Raw genomic sequence first — 24,887 nt, 5'->3', positions numbered from 1 at the left:
GAATTTGGATAGTTTGATATTCTCTTCAAAGGCTGATCTCCCTTAGGACTAAGACAGGAAAATCCTGACATTTTGATTTCTCTGTGTACAGGGATCTTTAGCATGAGAACAATAAACAGCCTTTTGTAACTTCTTAATGAGACGTGTAGTGGGTTATATTGACAATCGGAGCTTGCCTAAAACTGTGCTCCCTCCCTAATAACTAATAAAATGAGTGCACTCTTTTTCTTTATTCTGTTCACCCATGTCTGCAGCCTTTGTTTTTCCCAGTATTAAGTCCCCCCCACTGCTCACAGTGTGTGGGAACAGCACACTGATTCTAGAAGCACCCCTTGGTATGGTGAGCCTGGAGTCTCCAGTCATCTCCCCACACGGCCGTGGCAGCCCTGGATTACCAGGTCAGCCAAAAAGTAAGTTGAGTGTTTTATACATTAGCACACCACACATGTGGACCAAGTGATATGTAATAGTCTCCAGAAAGGGTTGCTGAGTTCTTTCTACTGAGAGGAGTGCCCCAGGAAGACGGGAAGCAGGCCACACTTCCCAAGAACGCTTTCTTAAAGGAACCGCAAGAGTGGAGAGATGCACAGGAGATTAGAGGTGGGAGGTGCAGGGCTTCATGAAGACCCGTAGTTTGACAAGTATCTGCATGCCTAAGCTGGCTTGGTGCCTTCTCTGTTTCTAAATTTAAATGCTTACATTTTAGTCAGTTCACATTTCACTTCTCTCTGAGCCACATAAATTATGTAGGGACCTTTAAGAGCCCTTGCAGATGGGGAAGTGCCACCCTAGTTTGAGGTAGAATCTTCGAGGCTTGAAAAGGTGTCTGATGTGCTCACCTGTCACCTGTTACTGCTGAGCCAGAGTGTGCTCTTTCTGTCTGCTTGCTTGTGTCCTGAAGCTTGAGAAAGAACCTTACCCCATCCTTATGGGAAATAGAGTAGAAAAGAACACTTGATTGCTTTTTCTGTTCCTCTTTTTTTTTTTTTTTATTCCTTCCTATGTAATATCGTCGAGATAAAAATGAAGCCTTGGGCAGTTGAAGACTGGAAGTTGCTGTAAATTATGATGCTATTTGTAAATGTATGGAAATAGAAACAAAATTTTCACCACATTGGCACCTTCTGCTGCTGTTTGTGAAATTCCTGTAGAAATGCATTTAATTGTTTTTGTCTGAAATGTCTTTACTTTGAATGAAAAGTGCCTCAAAGGCTTAAGGTTTGTGAACACACTTCTCAATTTAATCTGAGCAAAAGATGATATTTTTTATATGTAAAGGCCTGAACTGAGTTTTTAATTTGTATACCAGTAGGCTCAGGAGGAAGTTTATTCTACAGGAAGAAGTATGAATGCCAAAGTCCAGACTAGTCTCAGGCTCTTGCTGTGACCATGTCAAGTAGAACAGTAACACTTGACCCCTGCTCCGGGAAGCACACTGAGTTCTTGGGAAGGGCAGATGTTATAGAAGGTATCTGTCATATAGTTTTTGTTGTTCCAGAAGAGGTTTCAGGGAGTTTGCAAGGATCCATAAAATACAAGAGACCTAATATATTAAATGGAAGAAAGAAGGCAGAAAAGAGAGGTAGAGAGGAGTTAAGAAGTGTGCCCTAGCACTGTTCAGGATGCTCGGTTAACTGGCCGGCCTCAGGCTTCCCAAGAAGGTTTGTTTCCTCCCCTGGAGAGGGAAGCCTGCTCTGTGAAACATCTCACAGCAACCATGAAATGAAAAACATGTTTCTTCTCAGGAGAAGAGTAATTATTCCTCATGTTAAGATAACATTTTCTCCCAGGGGTGCTCATAGTTTAGGGAAGCTGTAGTGATGTTAACCGCCTGACATTATGACCCTGGGAAGGTAGCTCAATGGCTCTAAACTTTTACTTCCTTTCTGTAAAATGAAGAGATTGAACTAAAGGACCCGGGAAGTCCCTGCAGCTCTCAAGTCCAGTGATGTGCTCTCTTCCATCCGAATCAGTTTTTCTTCTAGAAAGCGAAACATTCTTTTTTCTTTCTCTCTCCTATTTCTTCTTACTGAACTTAGACTCTCTCCTTCCTAGCCTCCTCTCCAACCCCCCTTTTGCTGTTGCCCACCTGGATAGTCTGTCAGATGTCTTTCTCAGATGGCTGCTTATCTATTTTCCCTACTTAAAAAAAAAAAAAAAGTGCTGAGCAGAAGAGCTGGTGACCCTGGAGTGTTGAGCATCCGGGGAGGAAGGGGGTAGGCGGTGTGTCACCGGGGTGGGGAAGCACTGTCTGGAGTGGAGGTCGGCCAGGAAACAGGAAGCAGTTTTTATACTTCCTTCGCTTGCAGGGTGGTTGAGTGTTCTGCTTGGAGGCTTGGCTTTTTGTGTAAAATATAGGCCACTAGGAGGACTGTCTCTGGTAGTGCCACTGAATGGCTAATTGTTTCTAATTGTATTCATCTGTGTTCAGCCGACCACTAACTACAGCATCAGCTTAAAAACAATGTTTAGGGAAATTGTTTGTGCCTCCGTTTGTGTCTAACATTCCAGTGTTTTCATGGCTGGAGGCAGCATGCCTCGGAGTGTCACCATAAAGGCTCATGAGGGCACCTGCTTTAGTCAGCAGGTGGCACATCCCCTATGAATTATGCACCATTGACATATGGAGAATGGAGGCTGCCTAAAGAAGCACTAGACCCACTGTCATCGCGATAGTTGTGCCTTACCGCCCCAAGACCTGATAAGAGGCAGTGTTCCTCGAGATGGGGGCTGCGATTATTTGCTTCCGTGCGTTCCCTAGAGACTGTCGGAGCTTAATGGCTTCTGAATGTCAGTGATGCTTTTGTCTCCTGTAGTGTCGCTGGTCTAGGAAAGATAAGTTTATTGTGGTAAGTAAGGTATTTGAGGCAGAGGTAATTCCTGATAAATAGATCTTGAATTGCAAGGCTTTCTTTCCCTCAAACGTCTTTTCTCCTACTTTTTGCACTTCTGCAGTTTGGTACCTCTGCTGAGATTAACTGGCGTCCCTTGTCCTTCTGTTTGAACAAAAAACAGAATGGCTGTCACCATGCCAAAAGGTGCAGTAATTACTTTCTTTTTAACTGGAGACCTGGGTGATAGGGCTTTTTTTCGCGGTTAAAAAAATGCTAGTTGGGTCTGTTGGATTTGGCTGTCAGCTCAACCAGTGACTTATCTTGGGAATGTCTGTGCTGATCTGTAGCTAATACGATAAGCTACATACACAAAGGGTGAAGCTCATGGTGTTCTCTAAAATCATAATTGGGATTTTATTTCAGAGTTTTACCTAGATTTCATCAAATCTGGCCTTTAACAGTAAAATGTGTGAACGTTCTTTGCTAAGTCTTCAGTGTTGTCCGGTGTTTTCAGAAAGAAGGATGCACAGCCCCTTTTCCCAGTATGCCAAAAAAAGCGGAAGAATTCACTCCTTTGAGTGGAAAGCCTTTCTAGCATATTAGCCTTATTCTTGCCTAATATCTTAAACTTTGCTGAGAATAATTTAATGCTATTCTGTAGTATAGTGTTGCCAGTGAGCCTGGATTCCATTGAATGAAATGACCCCACCTGGCTGTGATTTCTGGGCTTTTCTGTTTGCTTTTCTTAGAAAATGTATTATGGTGTTACCTTTCCTTGTTGGCACTTCTTGACTCTTTCTGCATTTAACCTACTGCCTCCATTTCAGGTTTGTAAATCAGATCTCTGAGTGTATTAGAATTCTCTATAAAATAAGAGTAAGTGCATGCTAATAATAACTTGAGGGGAACTCCTCTGAATAAAGAACCTGAAATTCTGTGCATTTATAACAATGCCATCAATTCTACAAATCTCTTGCCCTCTCAACTCCCTTTACTTGCATTCAAGTAAGAAAAAAATTGAAGGTTGTCTTGTTGAAAAGATTCTCTGTGGGCATCAAAGTGAGCAGATAATTCTAGTAGCCCTTGAGACTGTCATTTACACTATAAGGAAAGTACCTTTTTCTTTTCTTTTTTTTTTTTTTGGAGAGAGTGAACACACGTGCGTGAGTGTGTGTGAGCAGGGGTGGGGAGATAGGGACAGAGAGAGAGAGACACTCTCAAGCAGGCTCCCCACTCAGTGCGGAGCCTGACACAGGGCTTGATCTCATAACCCTGAGATCATGACCTGAGCTGAAATCAAGAGTCAGACCCTTAACCGACTGAGCCACCTAGGCGCCCCAGGAAAACACCTTCTGATAGTTCTTTAATTAAATAGAAAGAACATACTTGAGAATAACCATACACAATATGACTTACATAGACTTTCCAAGCAATTAAGTTAACGACCTATCTAAAGTATATAATATAAATATGAATTAAAATGTTATTGCCTTTTATTCTAAGCCATCTCAAAGTATGTAGATTTGGCAATGGATTGTTAGGTATGATGGCAGTCTTTTTTTTCTTGTTCATTTCTTCTGCTTCCCGGTCAGATGCTATTGTTCTTTTCCAGCCCAAGTGGGGCCATGGTGATTTTGCTGGTTGGCCCAACTGGGCTGTCTCTTCAGAAGCCTTTTCCCCACTTTGCAGCGTATGTCATAGCTCCTCACTAGCTGCTTCAGTGAACATCTTAATGAACCACTGTTGCCATCACTGAAACTTGCCACGGAGCACTATTAGTGCACATTGCTGTTGCTTGTCTCTTCTCCTCTGAGCTTCTCCTCTCTCCTGCCCTCTGCACTGCTCCACACCGCCTTCCATCTGTCTCTTCTCCCGGTGCCATCTCCCAGCATGCATTCATTCCATTGTTCATCATTGGTCATTGTTTTTAGCACAATGCCTGGCATATAAAAGTGCTCATTAGATAGATATTTTTAATGAATGGATACATCCAAAAATTATTTTAGCTAACTTCCAGTAAAAGCATTAAAATTAGAAACGAGAAAAGGAGCCCTTCAAAGTAACTGGGTGGGAGGGGGTGAGTGGGGAGAATTATAGGTACCAGAAAATCTAGGCTAATTCTAGTTACTACAAATGAGTCCCAAATTTAACTCTGTGTTTCTTGCAGGTTTCAGAAAGGGAAGCACAATGAGTTGTGCATCACTCATTGTCTGGTGGAAGGAAGCATGCCAGTGCACTAGAAGAAACTATTTTTTTCTTAGCACTCATTTCTGTATGTATGGTTGTTCATTCAGCAAAACAATTGATAGTCTCATGGTAATTTTACGATAAGCTGCAGAAAAATTTTTCTGGTAAAAAAAATGTATTGGGCATCTTGTATGTGCAAGGCACTGTGCCAGGAACTCTTCGTACAAAGGTGAACAAGAAATAACGTAGTCTCTACCATCAAAGAAAAGTCTTATTTTTTTCCACTGAGTTAATAGTAATAATTACCATTCACTGAGCTGTTAGCTATGTCTCAGGCCCCTATCTAAGTGTATTCATGCCTGTTAATTCTTAGAACATTTGTACTATTTCTAAGTGTATAATGCCTGTTAATTCTTAGAACATTTGTATTATTTCTCCATTTTATAGTTGCAGAAACTGAGGCAAAGTGAGGTTAAATAATTTGTCCAAGATTCAGTACCCTGGGGGCGCCTGGGTGGCTCAGTCGGTTAAGCGTCTGCCTTCAGCTCAGATCATGATCTCAGGGTCCTGGGATCGAGCCCCGTATCAGGCTCCCTGCTCAGTGGGGAGTCTGCCTCTCCCTCTCCACTTCCCCCAGCTTGTGTGCTCTCTCTGTCTCTGCCTCACCCTTTTTTTCAAATAAATAAATAAAATCTTAAAAAAAAAAAAAGATTCAGTAGCCTGTAAGTGGTAAGAGTCAGGATTTGAACCCAAGTAAGGCTGACTGGCTCCCGAGCCCTCACTTTTAACAAGTATTCTGTATTGCTTCTCTAGGGGTATAAGAAAAGGAAGAAGAATGGGTTTATGGGGGCTGGAGGTGGGTGGAGATGATTGGTTTGGAATATGTTAAATTTGTGTTGCCTGAAAGTATTCAAAATAGAGATGCCCATTCGGCTATGGGATATACAGATCTACAGTTGGGCAGAGAGATCTGAGCCAACATTTAAGTGATTTTTAGGTATCCACAGCACATGGCTATTATATGAGGTCATAGGGAGAAAGTCTATGAAATATATGAGATGAACACATTTTTTAAATCTACTCTCAGGAAAAAGGTCCAGGAGCATATATTAAATTATAGTTCAGTAAAGATAACACCATAGGGAGTTCATGTAATGTGGATAAAGATACTTAATCCTCTGACAATTGGAAGTATATATCATGCATGATACGTGCTAGGATTGAACTCAGCTAATAAGGAGGAATGGGCGGTAAGCTTTTGGTAGTAGCCAGCCGTGTGCTGGGACATATGGTAGGTCAGGTCTTGCAGCTCTGTCCAGGAAGGTGCTGTTATCTCCCCCATTTTACAATTGAGGAAACTGAGTCCCAGAAAATTAAGTAATGGGCTAAGGTTTGCACAGGGATGAGTGGTAGAGTTTCAAGCCAGCACTTTATGACCGCCCTGTGCTTCTGCCCCTGCCGCACAAGGCCGGCTGTAGGAGCAGCAGTGAGGGTGAGAGCTTTGCTAGGAAGTGGATCTGGCTCTCCTCACCATCATGCAGCAAGACATACAGTTGAAGGTTCATAGTTGCCTTTGATAGTGCTTGGAAGAAATAACCCAATCCGAAAAGCCGTTGGGGACTAGTGAGTGTTAGCAGCATTCTGTCACTCTCATAAAAGAACCGTAGAAGAGCTACAGTAATGGAAGATGTGCTGTGGAGCAGGGCAGGAACCCAGGTGCGTGCTGGTGAGCGAGCAGCAGAGAACCCCCAGCTCTTTCACCTGTACCCCGGCTGCTGATCCTCCTCCACAAGCAGCAAGCATCATTTCCTAGGTAAGCTGCCTCTAGCCGTCCCCTGCACCCCCTGACTGTGTCGTGATGTGGACAGGTCACTCATCCTCCCCTCAGTTATTCAGGCAGAAACAATGACTTCCTGGCAGAGCCCTCAGGAAGCCCCCCCATCCCAGCCCCAGGAAATAAAACAAACAGAACTCTTCCTATTCCCCTGTTTTGACATCCTTTTTCTGCCCACCCCTCCCCCACCAAGAAAGAGCAGAAATTAGGATTCAGCACTTTTACTTTTAACTCTTTATTGACTTTAATATTAATGGGTGATTCTTCCTGGGAGAGAAGAGCTTCTCTGTCTCTGTTCCTCTCTCTCCCTCTTCCCCTTTTGATCATTCGTGGTGTTCAGCCAAGTTCCTAATAGCCATCTTCTTATCAGTTCTGTACTGTCCCACATCTCAGCTGAGTCACCTTATAGACCCCACACCTTCCAAGTGTTACCATCATGATTATTACTCTAGGGACATCTGAATGTTGTAGGACGTTGTCCCTGTGTAGTATGCACACGCTTGCTTTTGTGGGCTTTGTTGTTGTCTGTCTGTTATAATCATCATTTATTTTCTCTTTTGAAAATGGTGCTTTCTGGAACGCTGTTCCTTTACCCTGACCAACTTATAAAAATTCTTCCTTTCAGTCTAGATCGCTTCCATGAGCCCTCGCCTGTATCTCAAGATTTCTCACTTCTGCTTTGGGGAGGTTTCTTGGGTCCGGCCCCCTGGGAGTGAGATGGAGATTTGAGTGCAGGTTGTTTATTGGGTGGAGCTTTGGGATAAGCACTTTTTCTGGAGGTTGTGCTGATCCCACAGCAAGCTATGGAGTTGGGATGACTGTGGGGAATGGAGGCAGAATCTTGGGTGAGGTGTCTTTAGCCAAGACAGGGACTGGGGAGGAGCTGAGCTGTGAGCCATCCCAGCCAACAGTCCTGGCAGGAGTGAGCGCTTCAGTTTCAGAGCAGAGATCTGGGCAGAATCCCAGCGTCCTCTGCAACAGCTTTTCTGTCCAGTCACCACACCCTGATCTCTTCAGGCTCTGACATCCCTTTTGCAGAAAGCATCTTGGCAACATAAGGAGCCTTTTCAACTAAAAATACTTCCTATCTTCTTTTGCCCTAAACTGCATCATGAACTGGATATCTTTGTAATGAACAATAGAAATAAGCCAACATAATAATGGGGAATATCTGGTTTCCATTTTCTCCTTTACACTACCATTGTCACCATCCTAACTTTGCCCTTAATTACCTCTGTTTGGATTCATGGAATGGCTCTTTTCCTCCCATCTTAAAATTATTTACAGTTTTATTGCGATATGATTGACATACAATAAACTGCACATATTTAAAATGTACAGTTTGATGAGTTCTGACATATGTGTATGTCTGTGAAATCATTAAAATAGCGAACATTTCTACCACCATCTCCCCAAAATTTTGTCATGCCCCTTTGCTATTCTTCCTTGAGTCCCTTCCAGCCCACCACTCCAGGCAACCACTGATCTGCTGTGTCTCTAGTTTGTATTTTCTAGAGTTTTATATAAATGGAATCACATAATCTTTTTTTTGAGGGAGAGTCTGGCTTCTTTCACTTGGCTTAATTACTTTGGGATTCATCCATGTTGTTGTGTATATCAATGGATCAATGGTTTCCTTCTATTGTTGAGTAGTATTCCATTGTATAGATAGATACATCATAAGTTGTTTTTCCATTAACCTAGTTGATGGACATTTGAATTGTTTCCACTGTTGACTGCAAATATAGGTGCCATGAACATTTGTGTACAAGTCCACAAGTGGACGTCCACTTTCACTCTCTTGAGTACTTAGCTGGATCACACGGTAGGTCTGGGCTTAACTTGATAAACTGCCAAACTGTCTCCCAAAGTGGTAGTACCATTTTATAGTCTCACTAATAGTTAGTTACACCATCACCCACACTTGATATTGTGGGTCTTTTTAAGTTTTAGTCAGTCTGATAGTGTGTAGTGATATCTCATTATGGTTTTATTTTGCATTTCCTTAGCCTAAAGGTCACTAAAATTTTTCTCTTTTCTCTTTTTTTCTTTTAAAAGTTGTATATTTTTAGTTCCTACATTTAGGTCAGTGGCCCATTTTGAGTTAATTTGGTTTATAGTGTTCAGTAAGGGTTTAATTTTTTTTATATGTGGATACCTATTGTTCCAGCACTGTTTGTGGAAAAGATTTTCCTTTACCCATTGAACATGTACAGCAACTCAGCTGACTATATATGTGTGGCTCTATTTCTGGACTCTCTTTTTTTCTCCTGATCTATATATATGTCTGTATGCTGATACCACACTTCAGATTACTGTAACTTTATAAGAAGTCTTAAAATTACATAGTATAAGAACTTCAACTTATTTTTTCCAAAATTGTTTTGGCAATTCTAGGTCCTTTCTGTTTTCCAGTTAGTTTTAGAATGAGCTTATGCACCAGCTGGAACCTCTGATTCTGTGTTGAACAGAGCAGTGAGAATGGCAAGAGGTCTTAATTTTAGGGAATAAGCATACAGTCTTTTACTCTTAGGTATAGTAGTAGCTATAAATTAGTCATAGATGCCCTTCATCAGGATGAAGAAGTTTACTTCTGTTCCTAGTTTGCTGAGAGTTTTTATCATGAATGGATTTCAATACTGTCAGATGATTTCTCTTCTGCGTCTATTAAGATGATTATATGTTTCATTATATGTTTTTTCTACTTTATTCTACAGACATCACTTTAGCAGTATGAGGAATCATTTCAACTGAAAATACCACCTGGTTTCTTTTGCCCTAAATTTTTCCCAGAGAACACTTCTGGTCCTGGTGTTAGTTATTCTCATAACAAAAACCATCACCGGCCCCTCGTTACCCTTAGGATAAGATTCATCTGCTTGGTAGGGAGGTCAGTGTCTCCCCACAACCCACAATCCATCTCTCTCTAAGGACAGCCCATTCCTGCCCTTCCTCTTGATCCAGTCTATATACATCAGTTCCCATGGCTGTGTTCTTATAGGTAGGACACTTATCACACTGTATGTTTTTTTTTTATCTGCTTATACTTCATATTTCCCCTAAGATGATAGGCTGCTGAGGATACAAGTTACATTGTGTGTATTTTCGTATACCTGTAAGTGCCTCCACTTCCATAAGTACTCTTTAACTATGCCAGCTTCTGAGTGAGTGCTTTGTTTTGCCATTGGTTTTTAGGAAACATGGAGTCTTGGATCAGATGTTTTCATTTGAAAGGATAGAATGTATTTTAGAAATGTGTTGGATCACATACATGGAATTTTATGACTTTGAAGCAGTTTTTCAGTTTGCGAAGTACTTACAGTTACAATTTATTACCAGAGTAATCCAGTTATTCTTTTGGGGAGAAAAAGAAGAAAGGAATCCAAACTAACACACACACACACACACACACACACACACACACACACACACACACACACACACAAATTCCCTTCACCCTGATACTGATTGAACCTAATAGCTCTTGTTTTGAATTTCATAATTCTAGAAGAGTTAAATTTGAAAATGTATCTCTAAACAATGGAGCCTCTGTTTTCCACCAAAAGGCAGTGATTGTGTTGAGCATTTTAACTGGTTATCAGACCTCAGGCTGCCGGTTTGAAGAGTGAACTTTGGCAATAGGAACTTGGCTCTCAGCACTGTTTTGCAGCTGGCTAGAATGTGAATAAACTTCCTATTGAAAGAGAGACATATCTTCTCAAAGGAGGAGAGGAATAAAGCCCTCAACCTACTAACCTTTCTCCTCTCTGTCTGCCTGCCCCAGCCTCTACTTACCTTTTTTGAAAGCATCTTCAAGTCTTAGAGAGAGATGTTTTTAGATTCTCAAAAACTCAGAAAAGACCCAGACAGTTATTGCTCTCTTGTTATCCTTAACCTAGAGATTGAGTCTTTGTAAAATCCCTGCAACAAGAGTATGGTTTTCTTTCTGACTTCTCCTTCATTAAGGAATTGTGCAAATACCGCAGGCCTTTGTGCTCTGTGCAGCTCAGCTATTTCTCTTTGACTTTTATTAGGTTCCATCTCTGTTTCCTTGCAGGATAATGACTTTCATGTACACTGTATGCTTCCTTAGGTGTCCCCATGTCATCAGCTCATGACATGCATGAGGCTTTCTCCCACAGCGCTACTTTGGGACAGCATCCTGTTAGTCTCAGAAAAGATTTACTCCTTGCTGAATCCCTCTATGTGCTCCCTTCACCCCAGAGCCATAGTAACCGAGTTTTCAAGTGAGGTGGTGATAAAAGCTGTACAAACCTTCACATTCTATAGAATTTTTTTAACATTCTATGAATGTAGCAGAAACATCTGAGACATGTTGGAAGCCTTGCCTGGGATTTATCATTTCAAACAGTGAGCCATTCTTGGATGTTCTCTTATACAGCGTTGTCTCCTCTAGAACGACCTACTGGCCTCTCCCGCATCCCCTACACCCCATTTCTGCATTAGGGGTCCCGCATCTGTGTTTTCTTACCCTTCCCTGCTTGTTGCTCTCATGGCACTTACCCTTTTTATGACAGCTGTTTGATTGATGTGTTTTTAATTAGGTGAGCTCTTAAGGTCAGAGAGGAACCCATTCACATTCTTCTTTTTTTTTTTAAATCTCAGGTGTCTTATCCGAGTACCTGACATATGGTAGGTATTTAATTCATGTTTCTGAATGGATCACTTCATACCATTTAGAACTATTGCCCCCACTTTGTATGCTGGGTTAAAATTATATTGCAGCAGCGTGCCTGGCTGGTTCAGTCAGTGGACCATGCAACTCTTGGTCTCAGGATTGTGAGTTCAAGCCCCACATTGGGTGTAGAGATTACTTAAAAATAAAATCTTTAAAAAAATTTTTAAAAAATATGTATGTTCCAGCAACCACAGCAGTGAACCTGGTCTGGAAAACAGAATTTTGTTTATCAAGTCAGTATAGTATTTTAGCCCCAATTTTGGCAGATATTTTTAAGAGTGTTGTACATCTGATTTATAAAAGCAGATTAAACTTAGAAAGCTTCTCTCACCATTGCTCTTCATTTCATCGCATTTTGATTTATTTTTTAGCCTGACTTTCAGAATGTTTACATTGACAGTATGAAGATGAATTTCCTTAACTTCCAGACACTTTGGTTCCTGAGGCGTCCTCCTAATTTTCTCATTTAAAGGTTCTTGCTGTTAGGGGAGGAGGGGTCTATTTTTTGGACTTGGTAACTGATAAGCTTATGTAACCATTTATAGATTATTAACTTTTTATCTCTCAGAGAATATATCTTTACTCAGTGGATCCAGCATTTTTGTTTTGTAAGTTACGTGTGGTTTAGCCAACTTTTCTATAGGTAACGGGGAATATGGAGGGAGGCAGCTGCTAACCTATCACTTGTGCTGAAAATGACTTGTTGGCCCAAATGTTTTAGCATCTTTATCATCTAGGACATGTGACAACTTTGGGGTTTGCATCCTCTTGACTTTAAACACACTTTCTCCTGTCTCTCTTACACACACGCACACACACACACACACACACACACACACGAGTATGCTTCCTGTTGCCCTGGTAAACCAAAATTGGTGAATCAAGATGGAGAAATAAAACCCATACTCCTGAGCATGCCTTCTGACTTCCGGATAAGAAAAAGAAGCATAATGCATTTGGAACAGCAAGTGGAAGTTAGCCCCAGAGTGATCAACATAGGGGACCACAAACAATTTGTGTTACTTTAGGGATAGAAATGTATCAATGGAGCCTTGACAAAAAGCCCCAACATGGGATATTAGAGTATTAAGTAAAGCTCAAGTAAGTGTTCAACAGGGGAGGAGGGTGGAGGGCAGAAAAAGGAGAATAAAGATGCTATCTTTTTTTTAACAATTTGCGTATATCATCTCATTTAATTTTTATAACAACCTTGATGGCAGGTATTGTTCCCATTTTACAGAAGAAAAACCCAGACGCCAAGAGGATAAGTCGGACAGACGCCTAGTGAGTGGCAGGGGTGGGGTACAAACCTAGGTCTCTGTGGCTGCAAGGGCAGTATTCCCTCCATTACCCCGGACTGCCTAAGGTTCATGGTTAGTGGCTGGTCATAGTGTGGTCACACTCAGGAAGTGAAAGGAGGTCATTAGTGGTGTCTGCCACAGGGCTTGGGGGACCAAGGCGGGGGGGCCACACACGGAGACTTTGACATCATACACTCTTTCTTTAAACTTCAGTTTCGCCATCTTTGTAGAGAGGGAAAAGATGCCTTATCACTTTGTGAAGCCTTTGCCTTATTCTTATACAGGTCTTCATTTAAGTTTCTTGAGTCAGTTTATACCCTTCATCTGGGAGAGGACAAGCCATAAAGTTAAAGGGAACTGTTCCTCCCACACTCTCATCCTCATAGCTGCCATCCCAGCATTTATTAAAAATAATATGAACTCGGCTTATGTCAGCACCTCCAGCAGTGGTACTGCAGTTAATGGTGTGAATGCATTTGGGGACTCTTCCATTGGCTTATTTCTGAGCCCAATACTATCACTGACCAATGTGTGCATATGTGAAAAAGTTATATTTTTTCATTGTCTAAATTTTTTTGTTTTATAAGACATTTCACTAATTCTTTTTTTTTTTAAGATTTTAAGTAATCTCTACACCCAACGTGGGGCTAGAATTTACAACCCCAAGATTAAGAGTCACATGCTCTGCTGGCTGAGCCCACCAGGTGCCCCTCACTAATTCTTTTTAATATTTTGCACACATATTCTCTTGCTAGCACAGGCCCCACACAGGTTGGTTTGAATGTTCTAAAATATTTTGCAAAAATATTTTCTCCTGCCTTTTTTAAACAAGCTGTGGTTTGAGAGTAGCACCATATTAAATAGTTTCCCCTGCCTCGAAAAAAAGAAGGTAGTTCTATGTACCAGGAAGATGTCTTAAAGGGTCAGTATATTAGCGTCAGAGGATATTTAACATTTTAGCATTTTGTTTACTTAATTACTTTTCCTGAAAAGCTTTTCTTGGCCTAGCAGTTTTTAGAGTGATTTTCTTTTATCCTTTGCTCTATTTAGTTGAGATTTCCACCCCCCTCCCATTTTTCATTAAAAAGAAAAAGAGCAATACCCAGTGTTAGTAGAGGCAATTTGGTATAATGGAAAGATTTTCAAGCCCCACGGATGTAGGTTCAAACCTCAGCTTTGCTGCTGCCTAGTTTGTGGGGCATTGGGTAATTTATACCTTCTTGGAGCACCCATAAAATTATGACAGTAACTACTTTCATGGTGGTTTTAAGTAAGTGAGGTGATGTATGTCATGTCAATAAATGTTAGTACTTTTCCCTCCTTTTTCTTTCCCTTCTTTCTAAATATTTAATTTAGGTAGACTTAACACCCCATATCCAGCCCCGTGTAAGGGGCTAAATAAGTACCTAGTAAATGGAGTCAGTTAAAATGTAACTTTTAGAGAAACTCCATTAAGATATAAAATAAGAGCAGCTCATAGAAAAGGCGACAATCCTGCTTACTGGGTTTTCTTTTTTTGAAGTGGTACCTGAAACTGAGTTGTCTTTGAAGTAAAATAATGAACTGCTTATGGACCTCTGAGTTGGGGGTAAGAAAAAAAAAAACTTAGAATACTAGCAAATACATTTCTTTTGGTGACTTTGAAATAAATGGATGCATTTATCTAAAATAATTTGAAGATGTACAGTTCTGATTATAAATCATTGCCCTAAAAGCACTTTATATTTTCTGTTTAAAGAAGACAGAGGATGAGCTAAGATGTGGGGGCCTCTTTAAAAAAGACGCCGTCCAGAAGTGAGCATGTGCTTCGGAGTTTGTTATGACTGAGCCACTGATTGTGTAATGTGACTTGGACATGTTACTGAGGTCTGTTAGCTCCATTTGCATGACATAGAAATGATTCATACTCTTAGGCAACCTAAGTTTGTGAGAAATGGGAACCACTGAAAATGGTATGATATTTCGCAAACATATAATATGGTTTGAAAATTTTGATAATAGTGTTTAATTATAGGCCAGGAGGTTAACCAGAAACCTCTCTTGAATACCAGAGAACTTCAGTTGTTGAAGTTTTTATAAAATGTAGTATTCAACTAATCAGCAAATATTTGAGTGCCTACTATGTGGCAGGCAGTGTTCTTGGCTGAGGAGAGAATAGTGAACAAAATAGGCACCTGGCTGGCTCAGTCCATAAAGCATGTGACCCCTGATCTCAGGGTTGTAAGTGTGAGCCCTACATTGGGTGTAGAGATTCCTTAAAAATAAGATTTTAACTTAAAAAAAAAATAAAAGAGAAAAAAATTGGGGCACCTGGCTGGCTCAGTTGGAAGAGCATGGGACTCCTGATCTTGGAGTTGTGAGTTCAAGCCCCATGTTAGGGGTAGAGATTATTTAAAAATTAAAAAAAAAAGTAGACAAAATTCTGCTTTCACGGGGGCTCCAGAGGGAGGAAAGCAAACAACAAATACGTAAGTATGTAAATTATATGGTGTGTCAGATGTTGGTAAGTGCTATAGAGAAGAATGAAGCAGGAGGGTTGGTACATTTTTAGTTATGATAATAGTAAAGATCTCACTAAGAAGGTAAAGTTGGGGCTGAGATATCAAGGAGGGGAGGAGGCAACCTTTGGGGACATCTGAGGGAGGAGCCTTCCAATAGAAGGAGCAGCTAGTACAAAGGCTCTGAGGTCAAAGCATGCCTGGCATGCTGGAGTAGAGACACAAGATGGAGAGTTGTGGAGAAAGAACCCCTATGAAATGGTATGTTAGGACAGTGAATGAGACAGGTGTTAGCTTTAACCTGTATGGTATAGATTTTGAGTAGCGAAGGGACATGGTTTTATTTTCTGTTTGAAATAATCACTTTGGCTTTGTGTTTATTTTGTTTTTTTTTTTTTAAGATTTTATTTATTTGAGAGAGAGGGAGTGAGAGAGAGCATGAGCAGGGGGAGGGGCAGAGGGAGAAGCAGACTCTCCACTGAGCAGGGAGCCCAGACAGGAAGAGGAAGCTCCATCCCAGGACTCTGGGATCCTGACCTGAGCCAAAGGCAGACGCTTAACCAACTGAGCCACCCAGGTGCCCTTGGCTTTATGTTTAAAGTGGTCTCTATGGAGCAAGATCTGGAGAGGGGACACTTTCCTGCTTTAACAAAAAACAGTTATAGTAAAAACTATTGTTTTGTTTGTTTGTTTGTTTGGTGAAGTGTCTTTCAGAATAGGTAAGCGATTTTTTTTTCATTGCAGTGCCTTGTGATGATCAGTCTGAAACCCAGTTTTCATTAAGCATTTGTTTTTTCAAGTTTTTATATTAGCCCTGGAGATCGTCATGGATGGGGCATAGGGAGAAGATATGAGAGTTGAGTCTGACTGACTGCAGGAATTCCTGGAAGGTTTTTTTAAAAAACTAAATTTTACCAGCTTTTCAAATTCAGATTTACCATTTTTAAAAGTGCAAGAAAAAATAAAAGGAAATTGAAGGTCTTTGTTTATTAGGTTTGGTCAGTCAAGATTCCATGATTTATTTGTGGATTAAAAGAGCTTTTTTTTTTAAGTTTTTTTTTAAGCTTAAGTTATTTTTTTAAGCAGGATGTACATCCTTCGTGAACAGCAGTGGCACAGCCATGTCAACTTCACAAGCGTTTGCTGAATTTTCACTCTGTGTCATGCACTGTGCTCTGTATGGAAGATATCCAGATGATTGAGATGTAGTTGCTGTCTGTGGAGCTCAGAATGCAGAAGAGACACATGCATATTAATTTCAACCCACAGTGGCTTTACTGTGGGTCCTCATAGAGGTCCAAACAAAGGTTAATGGGAGTATCAGAGAGAGGCAGTATTCTAATTGGGAAGATCTCAGATGACAAAAAAATATCATACAGCACTAAGAGTGAACACAATTATAAACTGTGGATTTGGGACGATTATGATATGTCTCTGTAGGTTTTTGGACGATTATGATATGTCTCTGTAGGTTCATTGATTATAACAAATGTATCATTCTGGTGAGTGGTGTTGACAATGGGGGAAGCTATGCACATTTGGAGGTAGGAGGATATGGGAAATTTCCTGTACCTTCTGCTCAGTTTTGCTGTGAATCTAAAACTGCTCTAAAAAACCAGAGTCTTTAAAAAATTATTTCCTGATACAACAAAAATATAAAGGAGCTCCTACCAAGGTTATGGGCATGCTCCCTTAATTGATAGAATATAAGTTTGCCTTCTGAGGATCAGTAAGGGACAACATTTCTTTGGTAACAGCTTTAATATTTGTCCTTTTGTGACTGGCTTCTCTCAGCATGATGTTTTAACAGTTCATCCATGTTATAGTACGTACGAATACTTCATTCCTTTTTATTTCCAAATAATACTCCATTATGTTGGATACACAACATTTTACTTATCCATTCTTCGCTCGGTGGACATTGGGGTGGTTTTCTTTTTAGAGTTATGAATAATGCTGCTATGAACATCTGAAGGCACAATATTTTGCCAGGTCATGTCATCGCTGAGGATTATGGACCAATAGGGTCCTACTTTGCTGATCCTCACCATTACACTCACTGGTCCAAGTGAGGAGCAGGTCATCAGGCAAGTTGGCACTGGGGGACCTTCTTAGGCATTTTGCTTCTTGGCAAACTCAGTTTGTCAGTCTGCTGCTCAGGTTCAGGCCTCAGACGGGAGACCGCCATGAACAGGAAAAAGTGCCCACAGCTGGACCAGAGAGCCAGTACCTGTGCTAGTGATAGAACGTCCAGAAATACCTGACCTTGGAGCGACGATGGAAAGGAGGGACCAGAGTCAGGGCCCACTGCAACCTGGCCTGGGCAGGGGCCTGTATGTAACTCAGCTTTCCCGTCTGCGATGTTCTAGGATACTTGGTGTCTGTGGTAACTTTTGTACAAAGTAGATGTGCGTTCACTCCTGCCCCCACCCCACCTCCAATTTCATAATGAGAAAGAGAAACCATATGGGAACTGAGAGTGAGCATATGGGTGTGAGGAAAAACATAAGGGCGGATGGAGACAGGGCTGCAGTACCCGTCTGCTTGTCTTTGTCTGCTGGCTTCCTAATGTGTTCTCCCCCTCATCAATTTTCTTCTTGGAAGACTTACTTTTTTTTTTTTTTTTTTTTTTTTGGCCTATGCATGATTTAATCTTGAGTGAGCCATGATGTAAAAAATCTCCAGAAATGGTTCCTTGGTTGGAATTGCATCTCAGTCCACGTTGACTCAGTGGGCACTGAGTTGGAGATAATTTAATAAATGCTGTGGCCTGTGTGACCCCCAAATGGACCAAGGGAATGCTGCCACCAGAGGAACGGAGAACAGTCTCTGAATACCTATGTGAAGTCTTTTGAGTCTGGTTCTTTTCTGGCTCCCAGTTTGTGCTTGGACAATGCGGACAGTGAGTGTTCCCCAAATGTCACCAAGTTGGTTCAGAACATGTGTGGTGGGGGATAAGGTGAGCGGCAGGTAAAACAGCTTGGCTCTCAGTGGTGTTCTTATGGCCCTTGGATTCCTTCTCCGAAACGTTGAAGCTCTCCGTGGCGGGTCATCTGTGCTAGCCCCCTCCACGCTTGTGGAGCCTCAGCTCTTTGGAGCCACGCCTTGGCCTAATCCTCATCATTCCCCAGAAGCCTTAGGAATTGGAGCTCTCTCACAGGCAAGCTCTCGGTCCCCACTTAACAACTAATTATGAAATTGTCTCTTAAGTGTCAAGGGCTGGTTTTTATAGTGACCATTAACTACGATTGATTGTCCTTGTTGAATGACTTGACTTTTATGAGCAACTCCACCGAGTGTTAATAAGGCGGAGTGGAGTCCAGAGGATATCATTTTAAAAAATACTGTTTGTGAACAACGAAGATTAGCATTTAATTTGCTGTCCTTTGCTAATTGGGGTTTGCAAATAGGATGTTGGTTGGACAAATAGCGTTACTTTGGCTTACTTCGGCAGCCTGTATCTTAAGTTGTTTACCTGCTTTCTGCAATGTTCTCTTTAAAAAAAAAACAAAACTACAACTATGAATTTGAATCCTGTCCTAAAAATCATACACCACACCTTACTACAGACCTTATCAACAGAATGCTAATTTTTTGTCATTTCTTATATGTAAGCTCCAGTTTCCCCTTCTCAGACTTTTTTTTCTCTGTGTCAGATAGATTAATGGTATGTCTATTCATGAAGCTGTCCCATTTATCTAAAACATTTATTGAAGGTGGGTAATTGCTCTCTTGAATGTATACGAAATGTCTTGCCCCAGGAAGGTAATACAAACAAATGTATTGTACTTTATATAGTCCGTCTTCCACTTTGTCATTTACAGGATGGGGATGTATTTTTCATTACCAGATGATGGGGATTACTTTGCCACTTCAGTCAAAACATGACCCTAGCAAGATCCAAAATTTAATATGGAGAATCTGTTAAATTTTATCTGTGCCAGAATGCCAGATACCATCTATCCTAATTCTGTGGCCAGTTCCGAAAAAAAAAAAAAAGTTACTGCATTTTTCCAGCAAAACAAGTTTCTGAAATTATCACTGGGAAAATGAGTTCTGATTACCAAAATCTAATTTGCAATATACATAGTCCTTCAGGGACATAGCTTGTCCATAAATTGAGGACACCTGTATATTTAATTTTTTTCTAATTCAGTACTGATGCCAGGGTAGCTAGTTAAGATTGGAGTATTTTACTATGTTCCTTAAAATAGTAGTGGAGCCTGATGGATCCTTTAAAGCTGGGATAGAAACTAAGGAAATTCAGTTCAGCTGGCATTTATCCTGAAGATTTAAATCCATGTCATTAGATTATCCACAGTTATTCTGTGAGGATTTGCTGATGTGTTTCTTTCCGTATTTGAAATTCCTACTTGTGTGGGTTTTTTTTTTAATCTGTTTGGAGAGACTTATTAGATTTATTAATAACTAACTGTGTTTTTTCTGATTATGATTCTTTTAAGCAAGTCTTTCAGTTAATAATAATTACCTTTATTGATTACCTACTCTGTACTGGACATGAAATAGGGTATCATTTAACCCTTATACCAACCATATAATATGCATTATTATCTCTTCTTTAAAGATTCTGAAACTAGTGTTCAGAGAGCTAAGAAAGTTCCTCAAAGGTCTCAAAGCTAATATGATGGCAGAGGCAATATTTGAACCCAGCTCTTTGAGATATCAAAGCCCTGACATACAGGCTTTAATCACCATACTACATTCAGATGAATCCACCAGATTGATCTTTTAGAGGTTTTGAAACTTGCAAGCTCCTTACACTAACTATACCTTTAAAAGAAACAAACAAACAACAAAAAAAAAACCTCCTGAGCCCTGATCTACATCCTTTGGCATTAAGCTGAAATGACGAAAAACAACTCAAAAAAACAAAAAATATCTGGAGGCCAGACTGACCTTCTTGCCTTTTTGTACAATATTATGCATCTGCGTTTTTGAGCAGCTGTTGAAAATTCTACATAGTACCTACATGAGGGACGAACTTTTTATTACACCTCATATTGTGAAAAATACCCTTGTGTTTTGGTCCATGAGTAGAATCAATTTAAGGTAACATTGATCAATAGGACAATGACACAAATACTGTAAAATCACCAACTGGACTAATGAAAGATTAAACATTAAAATTCTCACTTGTCCTTCCCACCGGCATCCCCTCAGGCCAGCATTCCTTTCTGGAGGTGTGTGGGTTCTCCATCCTTACTGCTTCTCAGCCTCTTACTTTCTTCTCTTTGCCCACCTCCACTGACTAGTTTTAGGCATCTTCTTGTGTCACCTCTACCTTGCCTTCCATTGAGTGGCTTCATTTGGTCTCCCTGCCCCACTCTGACTTCCCTCTGATTACTCTGCTCCCAGAGTGATCTCTTCATGTCACCTTCCTGATGAAAGTCCTCCTCTGGATCTCTGTTTTGCTCTCCTTATCTCCCATAGCATCCAGTAACCTGTGGTAGGCTGAATGATGGTCCATCAAAGATAACCTTATTTCCAGAACCTGTGAATGTTAGCCCATATGATAAAAAAGGACTCTGCAGATATGATTAAGTTAAGGATCTTGAAATGGGAACTTTATCCTCAATTATCCAGATGGGCTCAGTGCGATCACAAGGGTCCTTCTAAGAGGGAAGCAGGAAGGGTAACAAGAGAGAAAGGTGACCATGTGATAGTAGAAACAAAGATGGGAGTGTGCTTGCAGTCCAGGGCCAAGGAATGCAGGCAGGTTGTAGAAACTGGAAGAGGCAAGGAAGGATTCTCCCCTGGACCCTCCAAAAGGAACTAGTTCTCCTGACACTGTGATGTTAGCCCCTAAAGATTTTTCAGACTTCTGACCTCCTTCTGAATTTTAACAGATTAAACTTGTGTTGTTTTAAGCCATTGGGCTTGTGGTAATTTGTTACAGTAGCAATTGAAAACTTGTACAAACCTGTTCTATAATCATTGACTTTCTTTTCCACTGGACTTGTGCTTTCCAATATGGTGGCTGTTTAAATTTAACTTTAAAACCAGGTACAAAAATTAAATATTTCAGTTCCTTAGTCATACCACATTTTAAGTACTCAATAGCCACATGTGGCCAGTGGCTACTGTATTGGACAGTGTAGGTCTAGAACATTTTCATAGTTGTAGCACGTCCTGTTGGACAGTGCTGTTTAGGATAAGAATGTGCCTGTGTACCTAAATTTGACTCCTTCTACTCTTTTTTTTTTTTAAGATTTTATTTTATTTTTTTAAGATTTTATTTATTCATTTGCAAGAGAGACAGAGAGAGAACAAGCAGGGGGAAAGGGAGAGGGAGAAGCAGACTCCCTGCTGAGCAAGGAGCCCGATGTGGGACTCGATCCCAGGACCCTGGGATCATGACCTGAGCCGAAGGCAGACGCTTAACCATCTGAGCCACCCAGGTGCCCTAAGGATTTTATTTATTTATTTGACAGAGAGAGACATAGGCGAGAGCAGGAACACAAGCAGGGGGAGTGGGAGAGGGAGAAGCAGGCTTCCCGCGGAGCAGGGAGCCCCATGTGGGGTTCGATCCCAGGACCCTGGGATCATGACCTGAGCCGAAGGCAGATGCTTAACTACTGAGCCACCCAGGTACCCTACTCCTTCTACTCTTAACCCCAATTCTGTCCCTCACTGCAAAGGGCTTTGGGTGGATCTGGAGCAGAGACTGGTCAGGCCCTGGAAGCAGACTCAGGCTGTATGGATAGGGGATTTAGAGCATGTAGAGTATCTACATGTGGGGCAGGCCCTGTGACAAGGCATCCCTTGCCCCCAGGACTTCTTACTAGCACAGGGACGCCACCTGCCCGAGTCTAAGGGCGTCCTCTTTGCACCTGTCAGAATGGATGGTAGATGCATAGCATTGTCGAATAAACAAATCTGTAGAAAACCAATTCCCTGTTTTTTGTGAATACTGGGATTTCACAGAGGATAAAACAACTTTCCTGTTCTCATGGAGCTTCCATTCTAGGGGAAGAAACAGCCAATAAATGTATACTCTAATATCAGGAAATAATAAGTGATATGAAGAAAAATAACTATAGTAATGGGAGCCATGGGTGGGGGTTGGGAGCTGGTTGGTATATTTTAGATACTTGGATAAAATCTTTCAGGAGCAGTGACATCTGAGGATAAACCTCAATGAAGGGAGACCAGGAAAGAAGAAGAAAGGAAAAGAGGAAACTAATTGATAGGGGGTTCAGTTCTAATCACTGTCATTCAGAACCCCGTGTGCCCTAGTAGTACACTTCCCATATTGTCTTGCACTGCTTCCCTTTGTATGGTCACAGTGGGTGTCCGCACTGGCCAAGATTCTTTTGCTGCTCATTATTTAGATATTGAAAATCACATGTCACTGTACACACAGACACACACACACAGATTTACAATCTGAGGTGTTATTTAAGTTCTAGTTGAAGAGGACCTTTATAATAAAACACTCTGTGCCTCTCAGTACAGAATTACCCACCTATTGTAATTTTTCTCCTCGACCTATGCTTTGCTGTTTGGGGTAGGAAGCTGGTTGATTCTCTAATCCCCATTGTGCTTTTAAAACCACTCTAGAGAACCACGCTGCCCAATTATGGCAGCCACTAGCCATATGTGGCCATTCAGCATTTGAAAAGTGGCTGGTCCAAGTTGCAATGTGCTGTAAGGGTAAATACATACCAGATTTTGAAGACTTAATACATAAAATTGCAAAATATCTCGTTAACGGTTTTATATTGATTACATATTGAACTTACAATATTTTGATATGTTGGCCTAAATAAAATATATTTTAAATTAATTTCATCTGGTTTTTTTTCTTTAGCTACTAGAAAATTTAAAATTACATAAGGAGCCTACATTTGTGGTTCATGTTCTGTTCCTACCTGATAACTTTCTGAGGTTTCTTGTCTACACTTTGGGTGTATCATTTGAGTATGTAAAAATATAGGGGAAGGAACACATTTACCAACAGCCACAGACTCATGTCTATCCTGTATAATATTTAACTCTACAGGAACCACTAGTTAGTTAAGAGGGAAGAATCAATAGATGGTCTACTGTTCAGCAGATTACTAAGGGGTTTTTTTGAAATATGACTATTGGAGATGTTAGAATATTATCTCCATTGTGTAATTTTCTTCTTTTTAGGTATTTTCCCAGAACTGAACATTTAAGATAGCGAGTATCATCCCTTTTAGAACAAGATACAATTTTTCAGGATCATCATGGGAAAATTTTATTGAGAACCATCTTTTTAAAACTTTTTTACAATGCTACTGCTTTTTATTTTTATTTTTTATTTTTTTAATTTAAATTCAGTTAGTTAACATGTATTAATAGTTTCAGAGGTAGAGGTCAGTGATTCATCAATCTTATATAATACCCAGTGCCCTCCTTAATGTCTGTCACCCAGTTACCCCATCTCCCCACCCTCCTCCCCTCCAGCATCCCTCGGTTTGTTTCCTATGATTAAGAGTTTCTTACGGTGGGGCACCTGGGTGGCTCAGTCGGTTAAGTGTCTGCTTTCGGCTCAGATCACAATCCCAGGGATCAAGCCCTGCATCAGACTCTCTGCTCAGTGAGGAGCCTGCTTCTCCCTCTCCCTCCGCTTGCCGCTCTGCCTACTTGTTCTCTCTCTCTGTGTCAAATAAATAAATAAAATCTTTAAAAAGAAAAAGTCTGTTATGGTTTGTCTCCCTCTCTGATTTTGTCTTGTTTTATTTTTCCCTCCCTTCCCCTGTGATCCTCTGTTTTGTTTCTTAAATTCCACATATGAGTGAGATCATATGACAATTGTCTTTCTCTGACTTATTTCACTTAGAATAATACCCTCTAGTTCCATCCACATTGTTGCAAATGGCAAGATTTCATATTTTTTTTGATCGCTGAGTTATATTTCACTGTATATATTTACCACATCTTTATCCACTCATCTGTCGATGGACATCTGTGCTCTTCCCATAGTTTGGCTATTGTGGACATTTCTGTTATAAACATTGGGGTGCATGTACCCCTTCTTATCTTTGAGGTAAATACCAGTGCAGTTGCTGGGTCATCGGGTAGCTCTCTTTTCAACTGTTTGAAGAACCTCCGTACTGTTTTCCAGAGTGGCTGCACCAGCTTGCATTCCCACCAACAGTGTAAGAGGGTTCCCCTTTCTCCACATCCTTGCCAACATCTGTCGTTTCCTGACTTGTTAATTTTAGCCATTCTGACTGGTGTGAGGTGGTATCTCATTGTGGTTTTGATTTGTATTTTCCTGATGATGAGTGATGTGGAACATTTTTTCATGTGTCTGTTGGCCATTTGGATGTCTTTTTTGCAGAAATGTCTGTTCATGTCTGCTGCCTATTTCTTGATTGGATTATTTGTTCTTTGGGTGTTGAGTTTAGTAAGTTCTTTATAGATTTTGGATACTAGCCCTTTATCTGATAAGACATTTGCAAGTATCTTCTCCCATTCTGTGGGTTGTCTTTTGGTTTTGTTGACTGTTTCCTTTGCACAGCAAAGGAAACAGTCAACAAA

General features: G+C 40.7%; 1 protein-coding gene across 7 annotated transcripts in view; it reads left to right on the top strand.

Annotated features, from left to right (window-relative positions):
* Positions 1-24,887, top strand: part of SRGAP1 (SLIT-ROBO Rho GTPase activating protein 1) — a 268,505-nt gene that overhangs the window by 88,736 nt on the left and 154,882 nt on the right. Inside the window, exon 1 of one of the 7 annotated variants that reach the window (XM_073900723.1) lies at positions 14,376-14,443. The exons of the other annotated variants lie outside the window; for them this stretch is intronic. The gene's annotated coding sequence lies outside the window, so the exon portion shown is untranslated. Of the gene's footprint in view, positions 1-14,375; positions 14,444-24,887 lie in introns of those variants that run through there. 7 annotated transcript variants of the gene reach the window in all.

Source organism: Callorhinus ursinus, unplaced genomic scaffold (assembly GCF_003265705.2).
Source record: "Callorhinus ursinus isolate GAN/ISIS: 27379988/994484 unplaced genomic scaffold, GSC_fseal_2.0 scaffold14, whole genome shotgun sequence".
NCBI lineage: Eukaryota > Metazoa > Chordata > Mammalia > Carnivora > Otariidae > Callorhinus > Callorhinus ursinus.
This window is presented reverse-complemented; position numbering and strand designations above follow the sequence as displayed.